Genomic DNA, 21,477 nt, shown 5'->3' on the forward strand with positions numbered 1-21,477 from the left:
GAACAAGAACGAAACTTTTGCCATCTACCTCTTCCTGGCGCAACATTTATAAAAATATTATTTAAAAAAAATAATAACACAGCATTTATTTGGCGCAATATCCACGTGCTCAAAGCGCTTTACAAGGGGTCCCAAGGCAACAGCAATATTAGACTTGAAAGACGAGACATGACGCCTGTCAGGCGATGTGACATTTTTTCCCAACAAAGACAACGAACGGCCATGTTCTCATTTTACACCTGAGTACGGTGAGAGAATGAGAGTAAAGAGCCTTTTCCAAGGACTCAACTCTGCGCCACTCAGAGCGGGTCTCGAAACCTGAACCTTCCGATCCGAAAGCGAGAGTCATACCACTTGATCCATCACAAAACAGGGAGGGGCACTTTTCTGTCGGCCACATAGCCTCAATATTAATTAAAATCTATTTCTAATTTCATCAATTTTTGGAGTAAAAACATAGTTCTTGGTATCAAACCTATTGTAAATTCGACGCTGATCACGAATCTGACGTCAAAACAGCGAAAATCCGAAAATAAATTGTCCAATTTTTTATACTGCCACGCCCCCGATCGCCGATCGCCTCGAAAAATATTAAGCAAAGCGGGCTTTGCGGGCGATCGACCGTACCTAGGTTTATCGGCCAGGTATTTGGCCACACACATTGCGTTTTCATCCCGGTTTGCCTGATCGGGGTCTGGACCAGGATCATATCCGGGCGTGTATGGAGCCTTTTATTCAATAGCTTGATCATCAGAACTGAATGCCAAGATGCAGAGGTATATTAACCTACATATGGGAACCACAGTCTCAAACTAGTACTAAATCGGATTGAATCAGATGCTAACATGTGACTTTCTTCTTCTTCTTCTTCTTCTTCAAGTACCAAGTCTGTGCCAGACATCGGTGATCATGGTACTCCATTCATCTGTCTGATCAGATATCCTCAAAAAACTAATATTACTAACACGTGACTTTAAAGTAAACATTTTTGCTTTAAGAAATAAAATCAATTACTTTCAATCAGAAAAAAGGAGCTAAACTCAAACATCATTATATCTATTATGACTAAAAATCCAATTCTTAGAATCTAAATCATATCAGCATAATATCGCTGTTTTGGGGTGATGGGTCACATATGACAAGGGCCTAGGTTTTCAGTGTCAACTGCTTTTATGAGTTGGGCTATTTGTAAATGTTAGTTCTTTCATAGAAATCATAGCGCCTCCACAAAAGCTTCCATGAAATAGTATTAGTCTAATACTAAGCTGTTAGAAGCTGTGGACTGTAAACAGTAATTAAAAAATGAATATAGCTTCAAGAAAAAACACGCAACGTTTCGGGATCAAACCCTTTCTTCAGCCAACTACAAAAACAATAAAAATATAAATACCAAATAGAGAAATATTTAGCACGACCTTTGGAAGTAACAAGATCTGTTTCCAATGTGTTTAATTGCTAAGCAGATACAGGGATAACGCTTAAACGTGCCCCAATAAACGATCGACTTCTGGCATTTGTCTCTCTTTCTAAGGATGTAAACTGGGTGCATTCATTTTCCTTTCAGATCAAACCGTTTTGCTCTCAGTTATTTGACCTTTTATATCAGTCCTTGTCTTGTTTTATCATAGCCAAATGAGTGACCCCTCTCGTTTTCAGTTGGCGAACAGAACAGGAACCAATCGCGAGCGTTTTAACTCGAATTAAAATTTCTTTCAGTTTTCTACCAGCAAAATGAAACAACGCACGTAGTTTCTTTGTTAGTGTTAGAAGACCTTTTGGTTGATTAGTTCTCACTATATTAATGTATGAATAGTAATAAAAACGTTTTGGGTTACACGTCGTTTTGTGTGCTGGTTTGTTTCATGTGTTAGTTGTGAGTACGTTTCAGAAATGTATAGATTGTTCGAAGATGACGTCACTCAGGTCTTTGTTATTGTTTTTTGCCATCCGCGTTTATGAGTAATTCTCACTAAACTGTAATAACCAGACTATAAACGATCATGGTTACACACAGTTTTGTGTGTTGGCCAGTTATGCTTCCACATGGCAATGTTGTGAACTTATTAGCCAAGTTCATACGATCTATAACGTCAATGGTACCGGAGCCGAACGGATACGAAAATGAATGCAGTTTACAGCTAAGCTTAGCATTACAAATCAGAGGGCTGATTGAGCATTATTTTTATATTTACCGCCTGTAAAATGTCCTTTGAAACCTTATCAAAACGATCTAGATGTTGCATTCAAAATAATGGAAATAATCAGTGACAATCGCTATTCTCTGATTAGACCAAAGAGATGAACTATCATTTGGTTCCTTCCACGAAAGTTTTAATGCTTTCAATCAACGCTGGCCCAGAGACAAATACTTTAAAGCGGAGTCTAATGGAGGGATGGGGGTAGGGTGAGGGTGGGGGTGGCTGAGTTGTGTGCAGGGAGGGTAGAGGTAGGAGGAAGGGGTGACTGAAAGAGTAATAATTACAACGAAGACGCAAACAATCCTAATTGTAAAAATCGGAGTAGGCATGCAAAACAACAATTCAAGAAAACTCCTCGAACGATCTTTCTGATTCTAGAATGACCTGTTTTTCTTGTCACTCACGCGTGTTTTGTTTTGTTTTGTTTTTGCTTTTGTCCTGTCTTTGTTTTTGTAGTTTCTGTTTAATTTTTCTGTGTTTCTCAGGTCTCTATTTCACAACTTGATTTTGTCAATATTATCATTTTGATGGTGTTTAATTTCACGAGGTTAATGGTTGTAAAGTCTTTGTCTAAAAGCCACGTAAGACAATTAACTTTATTCTGTATAGATAGTGTGCGCTTGGCTAAGAAGCTCATAACATTGCCATCCGGAAGTATAACTGACCAACACACAAAACTGTGTGTATCCATGAACGTTTATAGTCAGGTTAATACAGTTCAGTGAGCATTACTCATAAACGCGGATGGCAAAAAACAATAACAAAGACCTGAGTGACGTCATCTTCGAACTATCTATAGGAGGCAGCGTGGCTCAGCGGTACGGTCTTTGCTTCGTACACGAAAAGTACCGTTCGATTACTGCCGCTCTGCGCTGTGTGGCCTTTAGCAAGTCACCTCGCCCTAGCCCAATTTGCGGCGCTGCACTGCGGCTGACGCCTGGTTTTTTCCAGTCTTCCCTTGGAATAGACCCTTGAGACAAATTTCCCCTATGGGATGAATAAAGAGAATTTTATTTATTTATTTATTTATCAGCACGCCCTCGTATATGCGCCCTTTTCACAATAAATAACTTTGGTTACGATATCTGTTACTGGTATTCGCTATTGATATTCGAGTTTTAAACAGAAACTGCATTTAATTTAGTAGAATTTTATTTGATTTCATACTCATTACCATCACCCAAAACTTAATTAGATAGATAAATGCACACACACACGCACACACACACACACACACACACACACAGAGAGAGAGAGAGAGAGAGAGAGAGAGAGAGAGAGAGAGAGAGAGAGAGGTGATGATGAGTAAAGATACAAAGAAGCTAGGACAGAGTATTACCTTGGTATAAGAAAAGAAAGTAGAAAGTAGCACACATAAACAAAGCATTAAAATAGATAGATAGATAGATAGATAGATAGATAGATAGATAGATAGATAGATAGATAGATAGATAGATAGATAGATAGATAGATCAATAAAGAGATAGAGAGATAGATAGACCGGTATATATATATATATATATATATATATATATATATATAATATATATATAGGTGGATAGAGGGATAGAAAGATAGATAGATAGATAGATAGAGAGATAGATGGATAGATAGATAGATAAATAGAAAGAAGAATTAATAGAAGAATTAGTTGAATCATTTGATTTGATTGAAAAAAATGACATATGAACATTTTTATGTATTTCCGTCCCAAACGAAGACATTCATCTAATCTGTCTATTTATTCAAGCAACGTAAAGCATTATGAAATGCATTCATTCATGATTGGTGAATAATAATAATCGAATCTTATAAAGGGCACTGTATTTTCATCCATGAGGATATTGGCGCTCTGCATCAACACAAAGAAAAATAATGACGAATAAGACATGACGTCCAAAACATTCTCTTTCAATTTTTTAAACATTCTCAGTTCACCATTCACAAGAAGAGTTTATTACTTCCCAGGCTTCAGAAATGCTTCACATTGCTCTACTCTAGCCTTCGAGGAAATTTAAGATTTAATTGAACTATTTAAGGAGGAGAAGGTGTCTGCCTATGTAAACATGTTAAAAGTAGTTCTGACACGAGGGGCAAGTTTTTTTTTACCTGACAGCTATTTAATTAGCTGTTATACGTATTACAAAAATATGTATAAATATTTGAGTAATTTCTCTCGCTAAATTTCTTTTCCAGACATATTCTCCTCCTCCTCCTCCTCCTCCTCCTCCTCCTCCTCCTCCTCCTCCTCCTACTCTTCCTCCTCCACCAGCACCTCCTACTCCTCCTCTTCTTCTTCCTCCTCCACCTCCTCCTCCTCTTCTTCTTCTTCTTCTTCCTCCTCCTTCTCCTCCTCCTCCTCCTCCTCCTCCTCCTTCTTCTTCTTCTTCTTCTTCTTCTTCTTCTTCTTCTAATGTGTTTTTATTTTGTCTTTCTCTGACCCTTCTGTGGGGCCAAGAGAATTTAAGAGCCGGTCCTTTTAGACTGCCTGTTGAAAGTACTTTACGTCCTATCCTTTGGATAGAAAACAATTTTACTGTCTCCTTTTACGTTACTTAACTCCTTTTAAAGTTCTGGGTTTGAAGGGTGTAAATGATCCAAAGGTCTTCTTTTTCATAGACATTGATTTTCGTTGTTTTGGTGAAAATGAGTTTTTTTAAAATCAAGACTCATTCCTTGAGAGCGTTGTCACAGTGTTGTTATAGTTATAGATACTAAGTGGGTTTCCAAAACGTTTTATTTATGATAATACGGCCCAGTTACTACCATAAGAAGGCATGCCATGAGAGGTTGTTGAACAATTGACGATTAGACAAATATAGACAAACATGTCACATTTTACATCTCCCCCTCCCACTTACTTCTAAGTAAGAATGATTATTAGGCAGTTGTTGCCATTTTAAAAGGCTACGACAATAAGGACCCCAAACAAACATCTTGCACTGCATGGAATGGAAATTGTTTCTTATGGCCTACAGGAGGTGTAATGTCTGAAGTACTGTAATTCAAAGAGCGTCAAGTGCGTTGACCTTGGAAATGCGCTATATAAACGTGCGTATTCGAGTACATATTATTTTGTATGTATTTATTTATTTAAAGTAGACGTGACAGTCATCGCTTCACACGGGAATGGTTTTAATATGTTATCTCTCAACAACAGACTGAGATTTTGGAATAACTTATCCTCCCTCATTATTCATGCACTGTATTTGTTCAGTCTTATCTCGGAGGACAACAGGACTACCGGCCGGATTGTAAAGACAAAGAAATCCGCATGAGTGGACATCTTAATTACCTGTAGGGAATTAGACTTGTCTTTGACCTGCTGGGCGAGAGAAGAGAAAGGAAGGGAAAAAAAGGGTGGGAGGGGGGCGGGGGTGGGGTTGGGGGGGGGGGGGTTGGGGGGGGGGGGAGTAAAAACGTCTTTTGAAAATCATATTTGAGGATATGATTATCAAAACCTGCTTAAAACAATTTTCACCTTTCATAGAAATCTGAATTTTTTATCATTTATTTTGTGACATAAAGCGTGAAATACTTGCCTTGTTTGCCTCATAGAACATTAACTCACTCAACCCTAACATCGACTATATCCGTAGTTTACTCGAGTTACTTTTACCCCATGCCTACTTATTACATTTTTCTGACAAAAATTATAGTCGTAGTATCAAAGCTAATAATTTTGGTTTTTAGATGTTAATGATAGTTGAATAGAAATATCTGCAGATGCTACATACCAATTTTTAAGACATTTTTTCCAGTTTTGAAAAGTAGTAAAAATCTCTAGGGTTGAGTGAGTTAACCTGAGTTTTTTGAAACTGCAAATTTTCTCTGGTGATTCTATGGTATCCAATAAATTGCTTGAGAGTATTAACTCATTTCATATCTGGATGTGACTCAGTAGGTTTTGAAAATCGCTTCTTCATCTCATGTTATATCACTATATTCTGCTGCAGAGTCTCAAAAAGGTATAATTATGTTGGAGTAAACCAGGTGCCAAAAAGTGAATCCAAGGGTAAAGTTATCAGAAAGTTGAGATTTTAGATTTTTGGAATTCAAGAGATTATACAATTTATCACTCATAATAAAAGTTAAAATATTATCTCAAGTCTTGTATTTGTGATTGTCAATTCAACTTTTAGTATCTGAACCATCTTGGCAAAATAATACCAGTCTACCACAATATTATAAGGCGGTTCATCACATAATACGGGACTCTTGTACTTTTGCATTGTGACACTCCGGAAGCATTTAAAACGCAAATTTGCGAATTTCTCATAGGTAACTAGAATGGTGCGCAATATATATAATGACCCATGTGGAATGTTAGACAATGCGTAAAGGTGACAAGGGTTGAATAAAATGTGTCATTTATATTGAGAGACATCGTATGTTAGAGATATCTAAATGTATAAATATGACAAAGGTTGATTAGAATATGCCATTTATTTTGGGATATGTTAGATAAATGTATAAAGATGACACGGGGTAATCAAAATATTGAACTGAAATAGGAAGAAACAAAGCATATTATTATTATTATTATTATTATTATTATTATTATTATTATTATTATTATTATTATTATTATTATTATTATTATTATTATTATTATATTATTATTTTATATTATATTATTATCGTTATTATCATCATCATCATTATTATATTTTTATTATTATTTTTATTATTATTATTATTATTAATTTCTTTTTTTTTTTGTCTGGGCAAGGTTATTAAACTGACAACACTGGATATTCCTGTTGACATTGAGGTTGGCTAGGCTGCGTGGATTAACAATATTACGTCTCGAGATGTCGAACCGCCAATGTCACTTTACCGTTAGAAGGCTTTTCTTCATTTTGCCCGTGAAATTTAAAAACTCAAATTATATCGAGAATTATGATGATTCTGACACTTAAAATGATTTTAAACATGAGATAAACAGCACAAAGGTTTTAGATTTAAGATATTTGAAAAGTTGACGGACATATCAATTCATCAATATATTATGATGGAGGGGGTGATTTCTTGATTATAATTGAAAAATTGTTTTCTCACTGTGCGGCAGTCGTATGATACTAGGTTATGCGAATGACACAATCCAACAAAAGAATACAAAATAGAGATAACGTGATTTGGAGGTTGTAATGGCTTGTATATATACATAATATTATAATATACGAACAATGAAGGATGTCTCTCTCTCTCTCTCTCTCTCTCTCTCTCTCTCTCTCTCTCTCTCTCTCTCTCTCTATCCCCCCTCTCTCTCCCCTCTCTCCCCCTGTATATCTCTATTTCTCGCTCACACATTATCTATTTTTCTTTTCGTCTTTTGTATAAATAATTGAAATTCAAACCCATATGAAGGACTTTACATTTAAATACAAATAAAAAATCATCACATAAATCATATTTTTACAGGACAAGTTGAACGAATTCTATTTTCTACAATCATCATCATCATCATCATCATTATCATCATCATCATCATCATCATCATCATCATCATCATCATCATCATCATCATCATCGTCACCTTGTAAAGCGCTTTGAGCACGTTAAGTGGATATTGCGCTATATAAAAGCTCAATATTTAATATTTATTTAATAATCATTGTCATTATAGTCTACTTGGTTTACACTCTGATTCAGTTTACCCTTTGAATAATACATGTAACGTAAAACTCTCCGCCTCCATTAAGGTTCCAGACATTGTGTGTGTGTGTGTGTGTGTGTGTGTGTGTGTGTGTGGGTGGGTGGGTGGGTGTCGTTGTCCTGAAGGTATTGTGATCACATGACCTCGATACATAGAAATCGACCTTGAGTTAAAGTACAAAAAGAAGGAGAAAAAAAACAAAAGACAAGCCCCCGCATCGTTGAGAAATGATTCATTGATTACCAGGCGTTCCGCATCGCCATCCTAAAAGTCGCAGCTCGCCCCGAATCCAATAAATTGGGGAAATGCATTGGCTGCCTGATTCAGTCTTTTGATTTTATGTAGCTGAATAGTACTTGAGTAGTAGTAATCCAATTTTGAGATATACGGGAATGTTTCCCCTCTCTGTTAAGTTTCTGATATTCGTGATAAATCGCCTCAAGACTATACATACGGGGGTGGTTTAGTCCCCTAATATTAGTAAATCTTGATATATAACCACTAATATTTGACAGTTTACGTCTGGTCATTATGTTGAGAAATAAATGATGTGATTTCTTAAACAGGAAAACATATAAATTTCAAATACTGATTATCATGCGTCTAAATTATGTTTTCGTCATTTGGTTAATTCCCACATTGTCATTTTCTTAATCATTAGTTGTCGAGTTGTCTTGTGTCAAATGATACTTAAAATAAAGTTTGCATTTCAATTTGATCATGGATGGAAATTTTCAAAACTTAACGAGTTATAGAAAACCACGCTTTAATTATAAGGACTATTACATAACACGGGACTTTATGGTTGTGGTTTATTGTTCTATCGTTGAGAATTAATTCATTGATTTTCGCGCGTTCCGCATCGCCATTTACAAAATCGCGGATCGCTCTGAAACCAATATATTATTGAGGGAGGTCGTCTGTTGCCTGATTCAGCCCTTTGATCTGGGGCTTAATAGTTATTGAAATTTTGAGATATAGGGGATTATTGGCCCAGCTTTGTGTCTATGATTTGTGACCAACGTGTACTTATTTGCAGGTCTGATAACCCAAATTATTACGGGCTCATTGTTGCATTGGAAATACTCTCAAACTAACGCAAATTACTGTCCATTACAACAGTGTTAAATTAAACCTATAAGTGTGTTCAGTTACCAGACCTGCAAATATGTGCACGTCCTCTGTGACTCATCGCCTCAGTGTGGTATTATATAAAAAAGAGTGAGTGGAACAAGCATTTATGTCGATAGAAACAAAAAAAATGCAGTAAGTAAAGAAGTGCAAAAAAATCAATAGATAATGAAGACTTTAGCGGTCATAGGGTATTGAACCCGCGACCAGTCTGTTACGATACCCTCCGCCTGGCGTGAGCCAGATTATGTAAATTTGAAAAGTTATTTCATCATCATGAGAAAATTGTAGATGTTTGCTCTGAAACTGTGTTGTTGTCTTCTACACTTATTGGTACAGACATAGCAATCAGACGGCATTGGGTACAGCCGATGCGGAAGTGTCAGCAGATGAAACGATTTTATTGATAATTTTTAAAAAAGTATTAACCAATAAATATAAATAACCAATAAAACCACTAAAAACGATATAAACATCATCAAATGCTTTATTGAATTTTATTTTTTTATCCTTGTGTCTCCTCAGATCTTCTGAATGTTATGAAAGGCCCTTCCAATGAAAGAAAACGCTGATTTGAAAGGTGATGCATTAGTCTCATTTGATCTTTGATTGACCAATACCCCATCCCTCGCTGTCTCGCCCTTTTACAGTTGAGTGCTTTGACCTTTAACCCTTTCACGAGAGCAGCCGTACAATATTGTGGTGGAGTCTTTTGAGTATTTGTGATTGTATTTTCCATTGGAATAGAGATTTTGTTGGTATTTTCGTCGACTGTGATATATTAAAATTCTGTTGGATATTTGCTCCACAATTGGATTATCTACTGGTCACTGCAGGTGAGTGGAAATTCCATACGGGTTTTGATAAAAGTATTTGCTTAGGTCATTTGAAAGATAGTACGTCCATCATATACTCCGTCTGCGATGGAAGTACTCGTATTAGGATAGACCTTTCAATTTCCTAAGTGTTGAGAAATGGCAACTCTTGTGCGACATCGTGGTCTAATGCTGTGATAGTCGACTCTTAACCTGCAGGTTCTGGGCTTGAGTCCTGCTGTTCAGGCGCAATTTTTAGTTACCTAAGGTTCTAGAGAACAACTTTTAATAATAGGGTCTCATATGCACTTTTTATGAATTCAAATGAGAAGCGTATGTCGGAAAAAAATTAAGAAAGGAAACAGTAACCATCATTGGTATATGTGAGGCCGCGCGAGGAGGTCGTTTTTGTGAAGTTCGCCGCAGAAAATACTCAAAAAATAATGTTATTTACAAAAAAATAAGAAAACTTTTATTTTCGTCAGATTCTATCATTTTAATAATGTAGATTATTAAACCAATAACTTGCGGTCTATCTCCAATAGAATAGCAGAAATAGTTTCTCAAAGATTTTATTAAAAAGTGTGACAGAGAATTGACTTTATTCACTATCTTATCCTTAAAAAGCTATCTATAACTACTATAATTTTGATGCTAGGTCGTCGGGGTTTTTTTTGGGTCTATTTGTCATTATTTAACCGACAAACTGATGAAAGTGAAATGTTTCCCTTGGGATTTCTAAACTTATTTTTTAGGGTATCTTTGCTTTGAACGTCACAAAAAAACCGACATTTTGGCATAGCGCCACACACACACACGCACACAGACACACACACACACACACACACAGGCACAAACACAGAACTATATATATATATATATATATATATATATATATATATATATATATATAACACGTAAAAAAAATGTAGTCACTCTTCCTCACAAAATAAAATTTTTTCGTAAAAGTAAAAATAGAAATAATGAAATTGCACTGCATTGAGTTCCATAATGTAGAAAGGCTACAACTCGTCTTTTATTCAGACAGTATTTTCCACTTTTTTTTGTTTGTTAAAATTTGATTATAGAATAGCAACTCTGCGTTGGGTGTCCGCGTTTGTTTAAGTCAGACATTAGCCTGTCGTGGGAGGATCTATTCTAAAGGTTTACTGTATTCTCCTGGTTCCAAATTGACCGGAATCCGGATACTCTTGTCAACATCCTCTCAAATATTTATTTATTTATCTATCTATCTATGTTTTCACCTACCCATAAGTGTTTAGTTCTTTATCGGTGTATATATATATTATATGTATATATGTATGTATGCATGCATGTATGTATGTATGTATCTATGTATATATGTATGTATGTATATATGTATGTATGTATGCATGTATGTATGTATGTATGTATGTATGTATGTATGTATGTATGTATGTATGTATGTATGTATGTATGTATGTATGTATGTATGTATGTATGTATGTATGTATGTATGTGTTGTAGTATGTATGTATGTATGTATGTATGTATGTATGTATGTATGTATGTATGTATGTATGTATGTATGTATGTATGTATGTATGTATGTATGTATGTATGTATGTATGTATGTATGTATGTATGTACGTACGTACGTACGTACGTACGCACGTACGTACGTACGTAAGTATGTATGTATGTATGTATGTATGTATGTATGTATGTATGTATGTATGTATGTATGTATGTATGTATGTATGTATGTATGTATGCATGCACGCATGCATGCATGGATAGATGAATGGATTGATGGATGGATGGGTGGATGGATGTTGGGTGGACTGACGGGCGTACGGACGTACGTACATACGGACGGACGGATTGGTGGATGGTTGGATGGATGGATGGATGGATGGATCGATGTATCTATTTGTTCATCTATTGTCCTTCACAGGCTCATGGATCTGGTAATTATCAATTTGCTTCAGCGTGAAACAGACAATAGTAATGCTTGGTAACCTTCACAAGTACTTTATAAGTACTTTAACTTTTTAAATCATCATTTCTAACATACCTAACTACTCAAGTACTGCTGGGTGGACAGAGGGGTAATAATTAAAACAACTCAACTATATCCGGGTTTGATCTCATGCACTTTTGGTTCTGAAGTGAATGCTCTACCAATGCATCTACCACAGTTTCTATTTATCTATCTGTCTATCTCTCTCTCTCTCTCTCTCTCTCTCTCTCTCTCTCTCTTATATATATATATATATATATATATATATATATATATATATATATATATATATATATATATTTCTCTCTAACTTTCTGCTTTTACATCTCACTTATTATGTCCTTCTGTCAATAACATACACAGCCGCTTTTCCGTCAAGACATTATCATTATCAGTACCATTATTATGTTTATAGAAGGGTGATTATCACATTCTTTGTGGAACTATTCCTTGTTAATGCTGACCCAGACTCTTTCTACTCCTCTAGAGTCACTTTCAGGGGTTATAATAATATACATCCATACTCTGAATAGACACGTTTTTTCAAATTTGGCCAGAGAGCTAGTCCTTCAAATATCGTTTGATAGAATAACCCCCCCCCCCCCCCCCCTACCCCCACCTATCTCGTCAAAAACTCTCAAACCTTGGACCTATAAGATGGAATCCCAGGTTTTGACAAGATGAGGGTTATTTTAATCGATCGATATTTCAAGGACCATTTTTCTAGCCAAAATTTTAAATACGTTTGGGTTTTTTTTTTCAGAGTACGGCAGATGATGACATATTGTCGTAGTCGACAGAAGGAACCGTTTCACTTCCGGTGAGACTCGAAAGGATTTATTTCAAAGTGGGAAATGGGGTCAGTGTTGAGTGTTGCAAAATAGCAACGATGTTTTATTTTTCAATTTGGCAATAGGAATAATGGGACAGGAAAAACATGAGTCTCTAAAAATACAACCAGTGTTGTAGCCTTGAAGTTTTATTTAGTTTATTTTTCTATCACTTTAGTGACAATAAAAGAAAGTAAAAGGTAGAGTTTTATATTAAGTATCGCAGAATAGAAATGAAGATTTATTCTGTTTAATGTTTTATTTTTGGCAATAAAAAAGGAAAATTATAATTCTAAACGACGTGCATGAGGATTCTAAATAATAATTAAGAAACAAACAAAAAAACAAAACAAACGATCAATCTCGCAATTTGTGGAGGTGTGTGGTTGGGGAATGTGCTGGGAGAATGTTTCATTCCGTTTGAATACGGGTATGAGTGCAATTAAATTCAATCTTCTTTTTCTTCAGCCCACTGTTCTGCATTTTTATATATATATATATATATATATATATATATATATATATATATATATATATATATATATCTGTCGATTTATCTATCTATCTATTTATCTATCTATCCATCTGTATATATATCTATATATCTATCCATCCATCCATCTATCTATCTATCTATCTATCTATCTATCTATCTATCCATCCATCTATCTATCTATCTATCTATCCAACTATCACCTCCTCCCCCTCCCCCAGCCTTGGTTCTTCTCTTTCTCTCTCTCTCTCTCTCTCTCTCTCTCTCTCTCTCTCTCTCTCTCAATCTGTGTCCCTCCTTCCATCTCTTTACTATCATCTCTCTCGTGTTTCTTCTCTTGACTCCCATCATAGTCCTCTCATGGATACGTCTTTTCCCTCCTCCTGCTTTGTTTTTGTTCCATAACCATATGTCTTTCTCCCAGTGACAGCTCTCCGCTTTTATTTACTCTTGTGGGTCACGTGATCTGCACATTGTGTAAAAGATTACATGATTCATTCGATCTATTTTGTATTTTTTTACTTTCTGTTCAAACAAGACGTAGAAGGGGAAAATGCACAGAGCACGGATGGGTCCTAAATTGTTTGAGTAGAAATCGATTTTGGTTCCACAGATCGTGAATGAATAACTTATCTGTCCGATTCATAAGACTAAAACCCATAATATAATTGTATTTCATTAAGTAGAAATAATATCATACTTCCGTGGGTAATTGGTCTCGGCAGACGGGAAATAAGCATTATTGTTAGCGATATTACATTTTTTCGGACAGACACAACGCTGTTAACGGCCATAACTCATTTACATCTTAGTACGATGAGAGAATATGAGTAAAGAGCTTTTTTTCAATGACTCAACTATGCGCCGAGCGAGGCTCGAACCCAGGACATTCCGATCCGAAAGCGAGTGTCATACTACTAGATCACATAGCCACATCGCCTTTTGATAAGACATTTTCACAAAATGCAATGTTTGTTAGAGATTCATTTTATTTAAAATATGATTGGGGGTTAGAATTGTTGCTGACAGCTCTGGCTCTGTTTAAAGTTTTGCCAACGAGCATAGAATTACTGACAAAATATCTAAAAAATATTGAACTATTCTTTTTTTTTTTTACAGAATACTGCAACATTAAACATTATACAACTATTTTACAGATCGATATACGAGTAACTTGCAAATCTTTTTTTTTTAAATCAAGGCTAATTCTATCACTAATTGAGTCTAATGATTAATCGATTATTTAGTAAACCTGCCAGTGCATAAAAACCGGTCATTTGATTAAATTGTATAAAATCTGCTTTTGAGCATTATGATTAGTAAACTGACGTTGGGAGTTGGGAGTTGCCACCTACAGAATTTATTACCGTACCGATTTCGATCATAAAAATTAGTTTCGATCTATGTTAATTTCCACAATGCAGTATTAAAATAATTAAAATAAATGAGTGCCAACTTGTAATAGACTTTTTGATTCGCTAATAATTTAAAATAAAATAATGGGACTAAATATAAGAAGTACCAAAAAATAATCTGTTTCAGTTTAATAATAATAAATAAAAACAATAGATTCCTAAGGGGAATTTTTTTTCTTTAGGATCTATTCCAAGGAGAGACTGGAATAACCCATGCGTCAGCCGCATTGCAGCGCCGCAAAGTGAGCTACGGCTAGGTGACTTGCTCAAGGCCACACAAGTGACGGGTAGTCGAATTCGGTACCTTTCGGTTACGAAACAAAGACCAAAAACGCTGAGCCACGCTGTCCATCTATTTTTTACTCAATGATTTTTTTTGAAAACTCGTAAGCTTTCTAATTTTTATATAAACATCTTTTGGCGTGAATTTCACAATGTTATTAAAATGAATAATAAAACGCTTGATGTTTTCAAAGATAAAAAGTTGAGGTGAGCAAAGCATTAAGAAATATCAACACTTCAAAATTTATATAAACTTTTAAAAGAAACCTTTTTTTTAATTTAAAAAAATATAAATTCGAAATAGTTGGTATGGGGTCTTGTTTAATCTTTTCTTATCAAAACAATTTTGTTTGAAAATCTTGGAGGCCTTAGTTACAATAATATATTTATAAACACTAAAATTGAGTTGAATACTATTATAAATTCGTTGGGAATTCTTTGAGTTCGTATTATATAGTATGAACTACGATGACGACACTCAGCTCTTTATTATTGATTTTAAACCGTCAGTTGGGTGTATCTCACTAAATTTTCTCTATCGGAATATGAATTTCTAAGGTTAGATATCATTTTGACGAGCAGAAATGGTGAGTATTTATCAGATTTTTTACCACAATTCTTCTTCTTCTTCTTATTCTTCTTCTTCTTCTTCTTCTTCTTCTTCTTCTTCTTCTTCTTCTTCTTCTTCTTCTTCTTCTTCTTCTTTTTCTTCTTAAAACAACGCTTCATTTATTCCAAAGGCAGGCCATAAGAAAACAGATTTCCATTTCATACAGTAAAAGTCGCCTTTTAGCAGTTCGTCTTTTGTATTGGCAGTTTGACAAAATCCTTCATTCCTTCACCAAGGTTAAAAACAATGTGTTATTTATACCACAACATTTGACAATTTTGAATACCAAAATCGATCTAGCAACTCGAACTGCGATTTGAGAATTGAAATTCCAAATGTGCCTATCGAAACCAAAACAAAAACAACACCAAGAAAATCAACTAAAATTTAGATTTTTGAAATATCATAAGGACCTTCACCTCGATACCTCATGCGATTTCCATATATGTAGAAACAACATTTAATACTTTTTATCTAATAAAAAAGAGAAATAATTCCGCTTTGTAGGGATCCGTTTTTCTTTTATGTTAGAATCTCTTGTGTGGCGTTGTATGACAGTCGGTTTCCAAAACAATGGCGTATCCATAACAACATAGTTTGCTATACTGTATAACGTAGACAGTGGAGCTTCAATATTCTTATCATCATTCATTGTCATCATCACCATTGAGGATATTGATGAGGGTGAAAATGATGATGATGATGATGATGATGATGACGATGGTGATGATGATGATGATGACTTTGATGTCGCTCATCATCATTATCATCATCATCATCATCATCATCATCATCATCATCATCATCATCATCATCATCATCATCATCATCATCATCATCATCATCATCATCATCATCAGCAGCAGCAGCAGCATCATCAACAACATAATTATTATTCTTATTACTACTGCTTTTGCTTTGATTGTTCTTGTTGTTGCTTTTATTGAATTTCTCGCCTTCAACACGCAATAAAATTGTTTCGAACATTAAAACACGAACATTTCCGATTAGAGACAAAACAAACAAATAAACATACTTGTAAAAATTGAGAGATCTGTATAAAACGACAGATTTCCAAATTTGCCAATTATGATATTGCACGCACGAAAACGGATGTTGTTCACATTCACGGAATCTATATTTATAATTGAATAATACAAGATAAAATTCGCTTTATTCATACATACCCAAGAGTAAATTTGTTTTTAAGGTCTGTACTAGTGGTAAACTGGGAACAATCTAAGGCAGACTAAGTATACTTTGATAGTGTGCACTTGTAATCTACATCTGTTTCCTATATGAACCAATTCCCCTTTGTCTTACCTTTTCTTAGGTGTTTTAATTGTAATTCTATAACTTTTTACTAGTCCATTTATTCCGTTTTACTGGCGCTGATATGACCTTAATGTGTTACAAGCGCCGTAAAATCCTTCAAAACAATCAAAACATTACCATCATGGTGATCTTGTAGGTTAGATAGGACGAGTCATGGCAGTTGTAAGGAAGTTTCTTTGGGGTTTTTTTTCGATAAAGATAACATTGTTACGGGTCAGATTCTCACTTTGCAACCTCAGTATGACAAGAACATAATATGAGTTAAAAGTCTTTTCTGTGGATTCATCTTTGCGCCTCCCAAAACGGGACTCGGACCCGAGATCTATGTCAAGGGTAGATTGTTATATCACAAGAGCACAAATCACCATCCATGTATCAGAAAATACCCTCCATTATTTTTGTATTTGTTCTCTAAACAAGCAGTATAGTCGTCCTCCAGAGCCATACAATACAGCCCATGGAGCTGGATTTAACCCCGTTTCTGATCAACAGCAATTTGTCGCTACCCTTAATATAGGACTCTAGTCTATCGCAAACTACTTTCCGCCAGATCTTGTGGACCCAGTTACCCAACCAATGTCGGGTGGACAGGGAATCAGAGAAAATCTAGACAAGGGTCGGTGCTGGTCCCTTTACTTGTGAAGCGAGTGCTCTACCATTTGAGTGAGACTCTCAAAAACCTAATAATCTTTGCCATTAAAATAAAAAAAAACACATGCGACGAGACTGGGATTTCCATTGCAGCTTCTTTGACGGAGAAGGATGAGATTTTCTAGACAAAGCCTTTTTGTGGCTTGCTCCTGTTTTATATAGAACAGAACCTTTGTGTGGTATTTGAATTATACAACAAAAAGAATAATAATCACAATTGCTTTCACGGGACTAAATCCATGGCCATAACTCTCCCTGAGACATTCACAAACACATTCATGCTTATACATACATAAAGTATATGTACATATAAATATCTCGAGAAATGGTCTAGACCGACTCCGTATTCTTTCAATGCCCGAACTATAAATAGTCAAGGGGAATCGACTTTTTCTCCTGGGAAATCGCACGGAATAAACAGACGGAACCGTTTGATCAAAACGATGTTTTCTTTCACAAAAAAACTTCCCCCCTCCCCGCCACTATAGTCACTCTGCAAATGATCGGAGCCTCTTGCAACCTAAATGAATTCCAAAAGGACTAGGGGATAGCAATAAATGCTTGTTTAAAATTGCACTGTCAAGGGGTTTGGGACTGATTTTAGACAGCGTGAGCGATAGGCTTTGGTCACGCGCTTGATTTCAATCATTTCAATTCTGTGTTTTTAATACTTGTTTGGTTCGATAATAATTTATAAACGCCGCGTGCTTTAATATTTCTAATAGTTGAATGAGAAAAAACAGCCTTGAAGATTTCCCATTTGACATATTTTAGCATAAGTCAAACATGCTCCTTGTGTCTATTTGATGGCATATTGGATAGAGCACATACAAAATACGCCAGAAAGAAAATCCTGATCCGAAGGTCGTGGGTTCGAGCCCTAGTGCCGGTATTTAAACAAATGTATTATGACACTTAAGAATCATTACCTAGGTGTGGTCCTACCCCTTTAGAGTCTAATAAATGAAGGACGGAAACACTTGTTCGAAACTGATTTCCTGTCTGAAGACTTTCTGATTTTGTTCTACCTCAGTTTACTGTTCCAAGCTATACATAATACCACTATGTGTGATAATATAATTTTGTAATTCTAGGAGTTACGAATGGAATTTGGCCAAGTGGATTATCATTGTATTGTTAACCGGAAATTGGGGGGGGGGGGGGCAGTAAGCGGTATCCCGATGCCAAGCCACACCTTGAGTATTTTCGAGTATCTTTGAATTTTACTTCAATTTTGTTTTTTATGGAATTTATTAACGGTCAGTTGACTCACTAGGACGATTTAGCATCTCCCATCTAGGGCTACATGTCAGATATTAGTGGTGGCACTGGACTCCAGCAAAGCACAAAGTGACAGAAAATGTAGCAGTTTAAAAAATAAATATGATATAAACGAGTGTGTTAAAAATAAAGAATAAAAACAACAAAAATAGGTGTTAAAAGGGGCGTGAATTTAACCAGTTAACAGTACTCTGGAAAAAACTCGTATTTAAACATTTGGCCAGAAAACTGGTCCCTCAAATATCGATCGATTTAAATTATCCTGATCTTGCCAAGAACTCTCAAACCATTTAAATCGATCGACATTTGAAGGACGAGTTTTCTGGCCAATTGTTTAAATACGTTTACGACATTGACTGCCTTAAAGATGAAGGAAACGAGTAGAATGTGGAGTAGAATGTGGAAAGTGAGCGCATGGTAACAAGGGGACAGAATGTAAAACATTCCGTGAAGATTTGCTGGAGATGTAAAGATTTGAGTTCATCAATCAGGTAGCTGTTGTAACTTTAGGGGGAGGGGGGGGGGGTGACTTCAGACGTTTAATTTGTAACAGAAGTTTATGAAGACCCTCGGCCACAACAGTCGAAAACTCCTCGACTCATATGTGACTTATCGTCTCAAAACGGTAGTATATGGAGAAGAATCCGATGCTTAATATTTATCTTTAAGCACAACTTTGAAGATCTGAGTTATGATTAATTCTTCAGTGAGGAGAAACTTCAAAAAATAATTTATTTGCTCCAAATTTCAACAGTTTTGACTTTGAACTCAATGTTCTCCTCCTTGTTCATTCCCACAGCATACCAGTTTGAGGAAGTGGATCAATTATTAACAGTTTCTACTATACCGAACTCCCAGAAACGAATTAGTCATAATACCCTAGACAGTGCCGTGCCTATTTGATGAAAATTGCTGTGAACATTTAAGACTAAAATGGAAATATTTGGTTTTGTCCAATGGGTAAATTGAATGGACCACAACCCCAAATATTAATCAGGCTAATCAAACAATTAAAGGGGTTTGATGTCAATCAATATTCATATGAATTATTAAACATTGACATTAGTATATATATATATATATATATATATATATATATATATATATATATATATATATATATGGATCTTCAGACTTTGTCATATATTTAAAGTACTACATCTATATTTGAGATTTGAGTTATGTTTTAATTTCAGTGGTCCTAAATAAATGGTTTTTGACTACATTGTTATTAGCATTTTCCCCAGGACAAAAACGTCAAAATGAAATGACTTTGACAGCCATTGCTTTGATAGTTTGTTTAAATGAAAGGATTCGATGACGCATTCTGCAGATAAATAAATAAATAAATGAATTAATAAAACGTGCTCGGCTGTTCTATAAAAATTATATTGAAAAATTAATAAATATGATAAGAATGAAAATAATAATACTAATACTACTACTACTACTACTACTACTACTACTACTACTACTACTACTACTACTAATAATAATAATAATAATAATAATATAATGATGATGATGATGATGATGATATAATAATAATAATAGTAACAATGATAATAATAATAATGATAATATAATAATAATAATAATAATAATAATAATAATAATAATAATAATAATAATAAATAATGATAATGATAATGATAATGATCATGATAATGATAATGATTATGATGATAATAATATGATAATAATAATAATAATAATAATAAATAATAATAATAATAATAATAATAATAATAATAATAATAATATGAGATGATATAATAATAATAATAATAATAATAATATAATATAATATAATAATAATAACAATAATAATAATAATAATAATAATAATAATAATAATAATAATAATAATAATAATAATAATAATAATAATAATAATAATAATAATAATAATAATAATAATAATAATAATAATAATAATGATAATAATAATAATTCATATGTAGGACCTACTGTCAAAATTCCTATATTATAGTCTTTACATCAGCATTAACGGTCGTCATTTTTTTTTGACCATTGATAAAGCCTACATCATTATATTTTACTGTTACGTTAGATTCTTTAGATTCTTTTGTTTAGTTTCTTTAGACAGAACAAAAATAGACTGATTCACAGAGAACTTTTAAAATGTATTTTGTAAAGAAAACAAACAATATAAATTGAATGTATGGTATTTTTTCCAAAATGAAAGTTTTATTGACTTTATCGGAAAATTGTCAAAATATATAGACAAGAGCTAGATAGAGAGATAGACAGACAGATAGATAGATCGATAGATAAATAAATATATAGATAAATAGATGGAGGTATGGATAGATAGATAGATAGAGAGAAGGGAAGGGGAGATAGGAATATAGAGAGACAGATAGGGGCGGGGAAAGAGAGAGGAACACATACATACACAAACACACACACAGACACATACACACACACACAAACACACATGATTTAATTTCATTGACTGCATCGGCATGTTGACAAAAATGCCGACAAGAGAAGAGAGAGAGAGAGAGAGAGAGAGAGAGAGAGAGAGAGAGAGAGAGAGAAAGAGAGAGAGAGATAGAGAGAGAGAGAGAGAGATAGTATCGGTTGCCTTTATTGAATTAGAAGACCGACACTTTTAATTATGATTGCAGCAAAAATTGTGTTTATTATTACAATCTATTGGAGCTATTCTTTACATCGGAACCTCAAAAAATATCTTTAAATAAATTAGATTTGAAACTAAATCTTGGGAGATTTAATTGGAAAGGA

The 21,477-nt window shown here is 34.5% G+C and overlaps 1 protein-coding gene across 6 annotated transcripts in view; it reads left to right on the top strand.

Moving 5' to 3' along the window:
- The window catches only part of LOC144968435 (suppressor of lurcher protein 1-like), a 469,097-nt gene that overhangs the window by 78,857 nt on the left and 368,763 nt on the right, over positions 1 to 21,477 (top strand). For all 6 annotated transcript variants that reach the window (XM_078906791.1, XM_078906786.1, XM_078906792.1 and 3 more), the window contains one exon: positions 9,514 to 9,824. The gene's annotated coding sequence lies outside the window, so the exon portion shown is untranslated. Of the gene's footprint in view, positions 1 to 9,513; positions 9,825 to 21,477 lie in introns of those variants that run through there.

The sequence above is a fragment of the Berghia stephanieae genome, chromosome 3 (assembly GCF_034508935.2).
Source record: "Berghia stephanieae isolate SIO BIC M18660-M18661 chromosome 3, UCSD_Bste_1.3, whole genome shotgun sequence".
In the NCBI taxonomy this organism is placed as follows: domain Eukaryota; kingdom Metazoa; phylum Mollusca; class Gastropoda; order Nudibranchia; family Aeolidiidae; genus Berghia; species Berghia stephanieae.